A 7415-nucleotide genomic window follows, 5' to 3' on the forward strand; every position below is an offset into this window, starting at 1 on the left:
TGAACACCAAGAATATCAGTGATTTGAACACCAAGAATATCAGTGATTTGAACACCAAGAATATCAGTGATTTGAACACCCACTAGATCGTTGATAGCTTCACATTATCTAGATTACATAAACTCCTGAAATCTGTTACTTGATGCAGAAATCAACACATCGATTACAAAAGCTGCAACTGTTATGTGCAAACTGAATAAGAGTGTGAACAACAACTTGAGAATGTTAAACTTTTAAGTCTTCCCAAGCCTGTGTCCTCAGTGCAATCCTCTACAGTGGTGAAAATTTAACAAAGTATGCAGGCATCAGGAAAAGCTGAATGGTTTCCATATTAGCTGTTTCAGACATAATCATAGTCACCAACTCAGAAGTGCTGGGGTGTACTAATTCCAACACTATTCCTCTAGGCCATTAAAGTTTGCATTGGATGGACAGCAGTATACAAAAACACCTTCTGTATGGTGCATTAGCTACTGAGTTATGAAATCTTGAAACAAGGCAATCGGCAAGTGAGATAAGAAAATTATGGACATTGTCACCTAGTTATCAATCACTGATGGCCATGATCTTTAGAGACTGGCTGGAAGAGCTTTGCAAGGGATGAGTTGATTTGTTTGGGTAGGATAAGGATCATGCACTTTATCAGCTTACTTGTCCTCTGCACCAAACACAACAGGACTCTGCTATGCCACAACACAGCACAAACTATAATCTTACAAAAGGAAAGGTTGCCACTTGTACCTGCCTGGAGGATGATGGCAACGCATTCAGACATTTCATGATGTATTCTGCTAGTGACCATGCTCCTCATTTGGAATGCCTGATGTATACTTGTGGTATGGCTTTAAATCCAAATGTGTTTCAAGGAAGGATCACCGGACCCAAAATGTTAACTCTGATTTTTTCTTCACAGATGCTGCCAAACCTGCTGAGCTTTTCCAGCAACTTCTGTTTTTGTTCCTGATTTACAACATCCGCAGTTCTTTCAGTTTTTAATCGACTATATATTATCAGTACTCTGTCAATCTTCCTCTGGAAAGGTCAATTTGGTGTACAGTGAGTAGTGCTTCATATCTAGTATTAGTTGTATTTTGACTAACTACAGATAATCGTCCTTTGGAAAGGTTTATTTGGCATTAAAGTGGTTCTAAACTGACACTTAAAATAACGGAAGTTAAAAACAAAACTAAATCATTTTTATATGGCAGACTGTGCAGTCCTATTTTTGAGTGAGAGCCTGGTGAACAATTGATCAGTTAGTGTGGAGGGAAGAGATGAGTGATTGGAATTGGCATTTTACACGCATGAAAATAAGCCTATAAGAAAATACCAAATTGATGATATTATGCTGTCAAGCAGCAGGAAGCTAACTAGTTCTCTGCTGTAAAATGTCACATTTTCAGTTAACTCCAACAGTGCCCTTGCACAACTAAGGTTTGGCTTCATCTACCTTCACCATCGGTTGTCTTCATTGATTTTAAGTACAAACTGTTATTCAAAGATACTCTACGTATGTGATTTAGACCTTTAAATTTGGTGATTATCTTATATATTTTAGATATATTGCTGACTAAAACTACATTCTAGTGCAATTTCTGAGGCATACATAGATATATACCTTCCTATATAAAATTATGCAGCTGTGCTACTAGATTTGAATGACAGCTTCTGATCCATACAAATTAGGAAGGCCCCAAAATTGTGTTTTCCCTGTCTATCTTAGAAGTAGCAGTATGGGTGGCACAATTGACTGAAGTGCTCGGAGTTATTAACTTTTGTGCAAGTGTGTTAAAGGACCACAGAGCCTATTTGTGAAGAATGCACTGAGACTAGGATGCTTTGGTAGAGACTTGCTTGCCACAGAGTTTACATCTTCATTCTAAATATCCCTTCCCAAGTGCTAGCTGTTTTTTTTTTTAAAAAAAGGAATCCAGATTTGATCATTATCAAACAAAATGAAAGTAAAACAACCTTAGGGGCACTGAAAATTAATTCAAAATTTTGAAGGATCCAGAGGAGAATTCTGAATTAAAATGTTTTTGGAAGGGATTAAATACATTATGTATAAATAGCCAATCAGTACGCCACACTTGTTTACCTTATTACCTTCAAATACAAGGTATTTAACATTCATCACCAGAACCTATTAGATATTAACAGACATCCCTCTTTTTCTCCAAAATGAATTAATATGCAAACAAAAGATCATTCATAAGAAAACATTATGTAATGCCTTCAACATACTGCGTAATTCCAATGTGCAAACAAAAAAGTCAATAAGATTACAATGAATACTTGTATTCTCAAAATTCATATTCAACAATTTCTTTGAACAAACTTATTTTTGTAAAATAATCCAATAGCTGATGACTTGTACTGACCATTTATTTTAGAAATTTCCTTTCTTTCTAACATTTGTTTTATACTTGACAGATCATAGAGGATAGCTGGAGGAGGCCATTTGGCCCTTTGAGCCTGCTCCACCATTCATCACCATCATGGCTGATTGTCCAACCCAAGGTTTCTCCCCATAACCTTTGATCCCATTCCCCCCAAGTGCTTTCTCTAGTCACCTCTTGAATGCATTCAATGTTTTGGCATCAACTGCTTCCTGCGGTAATGAATTCCACAGGCTCACCACTGTGTGAAGAAACGTCTCCTCATCTCCATCCTAAATCGTCTACCCGAATCCTCATGCTGTGATCCCAGGTTCTGGACACACCCACCATCAGGAACGTCCTCCCTGCATCTACTCTGTCCAGTCCTGTTAGAATTTTATAAGTCTGTATGAAATCCCCCATCATTCGTCTGAACTCTAGCGAAAACACTCCCAACCTAGTCAGTCACTCCTCATATGTCAGACCCGCCATCCCCAAAATCAGCCTGGTAAACCTTTGTTGCACTCCCTCGAAAGCAAGAGCATCCTTCCTCAGAAAAGGAGACCAAAGCTGCATACAATATTCTAGGTGTGGCCTCACCGAGGTCCCATATAACTGCAACACATGGCTGTTCCTGTACTCAAAACCTCTTGCAATGAAGGCCAACATACCATTTGCCTTCTTTACTGCCTGTTGCATCTGCATGCTTACCTTCAGCGACTAGTGCAAAAGGATGCCTGGTCCCGCCGCACACTCCCCTCTCCCATTCAGGTAATTTGCTTCTGAAGTGAATAACCTCACGTTTATCCAAATTATACTGCATCTGCCATTGATTTGCCCACTCACCCAACCTGTCAAGATTCATGTTGAAAAATCCCTGCATCTTGTCACTGTTCACCCTCCCACCCAACTTGGTATCATCTGCAAACAGATCAAACATTCGAATCATTAACATATATTGTGAATAGCTGGGGGTCCCAGCACCAATCCCAGTGGCACCGTACTAGTTACTGCCTGCCAATTTGAAATTTACCAGTTTCCTCTTTGCCAACAGTTCCCTATCCATCACAATAAACTTCCCCTAATTCCATGTTCTAATCTTGCACACTAATCTCTTATGTCTTCAACTTCTTTTCTATGACACATTTTCAAGTGGATATTTCTGTTATGAAAATTGTTCTTTTGGAAAAGTATTGTTTTGGCAATGGATTTGTGTTCTCATCAGTATATTAGGAAAATCTTCAAACTTTGTTTTCCTGCTGTTGAGCAGTCTACTTTTGTTTTATCACCCAATTGTTCCTCAAATCCCTGAACTACAAGTCTGGGCATAGATTTATATATACTATTGGGAAGTACTTTCCCCATAGATATCCAACTGGAACAATGTTGGGTGCCCTTTATCTGGTATGCCTGGGTATACTCTCAGCAACTGTTGCATTGTTTGCTTTGCCTTCACCAATTTACTGTCTAATTAGTTGGTAGCCACTTGAGATTAAGATAAGGGCTCCAACTTCGTATGGTACTCCTCATACATTCTTTGGTCCTTGCTTTTACTGTTACAAGGCCCTTCTGTCCCTATCTGGACTATTAGTCCTTGATCTAACCTTCCTACAACCAGACTTCCTTACACAAGTTTTTGATCTTTTTCTTGTGCTATGATGAATATTATGTCAATTCATAGACCTGAGTCTGTCTCATGTATTCAGGCGGTATTTTGGAATTTCTTTATGGCCTTTCCTGCTGTTCCTACTACCACCATCACTTGGTCCACTTGTACTTAGCCTGATATCTGCTACAATCAATTACCCATAAGGGTCCAGCTTATGTGTGTATGCGCAAAGTGCATTATGCACGTTCAGTTTTCATCATCGATTTAAGTTCTGTCAATATGTAGTTAGTTCCAATAAGCCATACAGAATGTGCTATTAATGGTTTGTTTGCTAGGTTGTGTTGCTTTGCTATTACTACCCATAACTTTTTCTAGATCCTTTTTATTCCTTTTGCCCTTCCCTCATATAATACACCATGATCTCAGGCTCATTTTTTTTGACAGCCTATTATTACCTCAAAGCACTCCTGATCCTTTCAGAAACCTCTGATTCAATGAATACTTTTTTGAATGAATGCAGAGCAGTTAATTTTTCTGCAAAAATTTTGAACTAATTATAGTCTTTTCTATAGACAGCAGATGATCCCACATTTCTGAAGGTAGTTTAGGATTTCTGTCATAAACTAATTATGGGAGCTGTATATCATACCATTTGAAGCATACTTGCATGTACTATCCACACCAAAGGATTTGTTGATTTACAATTCAGTATATCAGCTAAACCTACTCAGAGCATTTTAGTAATCAGTGTGATTTCTCTCGCAAATGCTTTTTTTCTGTTGTTGCATGCGATGCTACAATATTCAGATTCTCATACATACTCCTGAATTCCCCATTGGCAAATTCTCCAGTGTTCATTAAGAATTGAGCTGGTGTTCCCAATCCTGCCGTTATCCACTTTTAAAAAAATATTTTCTTGATAATTATTTTTGTTTTTATTATCAGACTCGGCAGATTAAATCTGGTCTCTATCTACAAAATGTAGACGGACAATATTTTTGTCTATTCTAAAACTGGAGATCCATTACTAGTTTCATTAAGTTTTCAATTGGTGAGAGGTTTTAATGACACAATGAAATTGCCCTGTATGTTTTGAAAATATCACATTTTTCATTATCTTAAGTTTACTGTATTCCTCAAGTTCCCCTGCATCCTTTAACACAATCTTCAACATGTGGCAAGATAAATATACAAATGTTGAAGTAGCTTTGGAATAATTTTCTTCTTTTCCTTTAAATCTCTATACCCATGTCATTAATAGCTGTTTAAATCATATTCAGCTCCTTTATTCTTCTTGCCAAAGTGGATAACCTCACATTTTCCTACGTAATAATTTGTGTACCAAGTTTTTGCCCACTCACTTAACTGGTCATATTTTTCTGTAGACTTCCCACCTATTTTTATGCCAACTGCACAATTAAGCAAATCTTGAACAAATGAAAAAGTACAGTACAAGAATAGGCCCTTCGGCACTCCAGGCCTGTGCCAACCATATTGCCCTAATTAATCTAAAAGCATACCTGCCATTTTTTTGATCTGTATCCGTCTATTCCCTTCCATTCATGTACCCATCTAGGTGCCTGTTAATGTCTTCAATGTGCCTGCTTCCACCACCTCCTTCTGGTAGTGCATTCCAGGCTGCTACCACTCTCTGCATGAAAAACTTCCCCTCGCACATCTCCCTTAAATTTTCCCCCTCTGACCTTGAACCTGTGTCCCCTTGTAATTGAAACTTCACCCCTGGGAAAAAGCCTCTGACTATCCACCCTATCTATGCCTCTCATAATTTTGTAGACCTCTATCAGGTTTCCTCTCAGCTGCCATCTTTCCAGTGAAAACAATTCTGTCTTCTTAACCTTTACTCATAGTCAATGCCCTGGAGACCAGGCAACATCCTGATGAACCTGCTCTGTACTCTCTCCAAAGCTTCCACATCCTTCTGGTAGTGTGATGACCAAAACTGCACACAATATTCCAAACGTGGCCTAACAATGGTTTTATATAGCTGCAACATGGTTTGCCAACTCTTGTACTCCACGTCCTGAGCGATGAAGGTAAGCATGCCATATGCCTTCTTAATCACCTGTGTTGCCTCTTTCAGGCAACTGTGGACCTGCACGCCCAGATACATCCGAATGTTAGAATTCCTAAGGGTTCTGCCATTTATAATAGAATTCACACCTAAATTTGATCCTTCAAAATGCATCACCTCACATTTGTCTGGATTAAACTCCATCTGCCATTTCTGTGTCCAAGTCGCCAATCTATCGATATCCTGTTGTATACTTTCACAATTGTTGGCACTATCAGCAACTGCACCAATCATTGTGTCATGAGCAAATTTGCTTATTAGACCAACCACATTTTCCTCTAGATGATTTATATATACTACAAGCAACAAAGGACCTAAGACTCTTTCCCTTGTTACCCCCTTTCTCCTAACATATGCATAAAGTCTTGGGATTCTCCTTGACCCTGTTTGCTGAAGACATTTCATGGCCCCTTTTTGCCTTCCTAGTTGCGCATTTAAGGTCATTCCTAATTACTCTGTACGTCTCCAGGGCTTTGTCAGTTTATGGCTGTCTAGACTTGTTGTATGTTTCCCTTTTTCTTTTGACTGACCTTCCAATTTCCCTCGTCATTCACTGTTCCTCAATCCTGCCATTCCTATCTTTCAGTTTTGCAGGGACATCCTTGTCCTGCACTTTAGTCAATTGGTCTTTAAAAGCCTCCCATATGCCAGAGGTAGATTTGCCATCAAATAACTGCTTCCAATCCACATTCTACAGTTCCTGCTAATTTAGGTGTAATTGGCTCTTGCCAATTAAACACCCTCACCCAAGGGCCACATGTGTCCTTTTCCATGACTACTCAAAATCTTACAGAGTTATGGACACTAAGCCCAAAATGCTCTCCTACTGAAACATCAATCATCTGTCCCAGTTCATTCCAGAGGACCAAGTCCAATATGGCCCCCTCTCTGGTTGGATGGTCAACATAATGCCTCAAAAAGCCTTCCTGGACGCAACTAACAAATTGTTCTCCATCCGAGCCCCTGGCTCTAAGGGATTAATACTCATGTTGGACTGATGGATCTAGTGATCAATACAGTTCCTTCCGATTCATCAGTGTTGTCGTTCTCTCATTCTATACCTTCCAATTCATGTATCATCTCAAAAAACAAAAGCAATATTGCATCGTTGGACAATTCAACATATTGGCACTTTGAGTCACAACTGAAGAATCTATTAACTAACTACCTCTTGTCATTCCTAGATTTCATCTTTCCTTCATAATTGCACTCCTGCCACTAATTATGTCACAAAGGTTTCTATCCTCCCTTTTCTTTATGATTCTTTCATGCAGCTGTTTTGTCTGATATGAACATCCTCAAGAAGCTGTTAGCATTGTATTCTCCATTTCTGGTA

Source organism: Rhincodon typus, chromosome 19, assembly GCF_021869965.1.
Source record: "Rhincodon typus isolate 14 chromosome 19, sRhiTyp1.1, whole genome shotgun sequence".
Lineage (NCBI taxonomy): Eukaryota > Metazoa > Chordata > Chondrichthyes > Orectolobiformes > Rhincodontidae > Rhincodon > Rhincodon typus.